Genomic DNA, 1,610 nt, shown 5'->3' with positions numbered 1-1,610 from the left:
AGATCTGTAAACAGACCTCTCACAGACTTCACCTTATCTACATTTAAAAATGTTAGTGATGCTGAGGTTCTTAGTAGGAAGGGTTTCAGGGGGAAACAACATGTCTGAACAACATGGAGGCTCTGAGAGTCATTATTAGACTGAGGGCAGCCAGACTAGTTTATATTTGATAAATTATTATATTTAGCTACATATTATTGTTGAGGGACACAAGCAGGCCTCCTGACACACAGATAAAAATAAAAAAATAAAAAATAAAATCTCAGAAAGGGCAGTAGGGGCTCAAGCCCCCTTCTACCCCCCTCTGCAGTGATCAGCACCTGGGACAACGCCCTCCAACTGGAGACGGTCTCCTGGCTCCCTCTGGTGGATAACTGAAGAAAGTGCAAACAAACCCCACAGAGACCAAAACCCTGGAATCCCAACAGTGTCTAAAGAGATTCTCCAGAAAGATCCGGCTGCTGATGGAAAGAATCGGATCAACTGGGAATAAAGTTGGATTTTCAGCTTTTATCCAGCAGCTGAACCAGAATCTGCAGTTTCATCCTGGAAACCAGTTTTAATGGTTCACATCAGCTCTTCCTCTAAAACCAGATGTGAGTTCAGCGTTTTCTGACGTCAGGAGGAAGAGCAGCAGAACCAGTAAAGATACTGGAACCAGTTCAGCTCAGCAACTGGAAACTGCAGCTTTAAGAGAGATTTTAGAAATCTGCTGTCAGAGTTAGTTGGTTCTGATCAACAGGAAACCAGAACCCGACCAGAACCACAGCTCCATGAAGCCAGCAGCTTGGTTCTGAAGGAGAACCGGGCCGAGTTCTGGTTCCTCCACAGAGAGAAAAACAAGAAGAAGTGAAAACTCACCTGATCCAGACTCTGCTCTGCATGGAGTCTGAACCGGTTCTGATCCAAACCTGACTTGAGCTGACTCTCCTGAGGCTCCGCCCCCTTCCAGGTGACATTAAACACCTCTACTTCCATGTTTTCCTCTCTTGGTCTCCATGGTGATCTGAGCTGTGAAACTCTGAGGTCAGATTTGAATTTTTCAGGTCTTTTCTCAGTTTTCAGCTCATTTCCAGCCAACATTTTATTGCAGGAAATCGTTTCAGGAAGGAACCAGAAGATTCAGGAATCTGGGAGCTGTGACCGGAACACTGAGGCCCCAGAGCGCCCCCTGCAGGATCTGCTGCACCATTAGCCAGACAGAAATGACAGTTTTATACAAGTTATTCTAATTCTATAGCTGATTTAATTAATCGAGTTTTGATCGAAACAAAATGTTTCTCATCTGTTTTTCTAAAAACACCTTCAGTCTCAATAATGTAAAAATAAATTGCTGGATTAATTAGTAGCTTAAAGCTGAAATCAACTTGAGATGTTTCTGCTTCTCTAATTTAAGCTTTGAAACTAAATGTGAAAACTTAAAAAGAAGCAAAATGGCCTGGAGCATTAAAATGAAGGTTCAGTTATTATATGTGTACAGAGTCAGCTGCATGGAAAAAACAAAGATTTATTAAAAACTTTATTTGGTGATGAAACACTCAGGAACCCACATTACATAAGAATAAATATAAAATCAAACATGAACCAATCAGCACATTATCCCAGTGATT

The sequence above is a fragment of the Poecilia latipinna genome, unplaced genomic scaffold, assembly GCF_001443285.1.
Source record: "Poecilia latipinna isolate Pla-1442-1.1 unplaced genomic scaffold, P_latipinna-1.0 Scaffold4233, whole genome shotgun sequence".
In the NCBI taxonomy this organism is placed as follows: domain Eukaryota; kingdom Metazoa; phylum Chordata; class Actinopteri; order Cyprinodontiformes; family Poeciliidae; genus Poecilia; species Poecilia latipinna.
The sequence above is the reverse complement of the archived record's forward strand: the minus strand, read 5'-3'. Positions refer to the sequence as shown.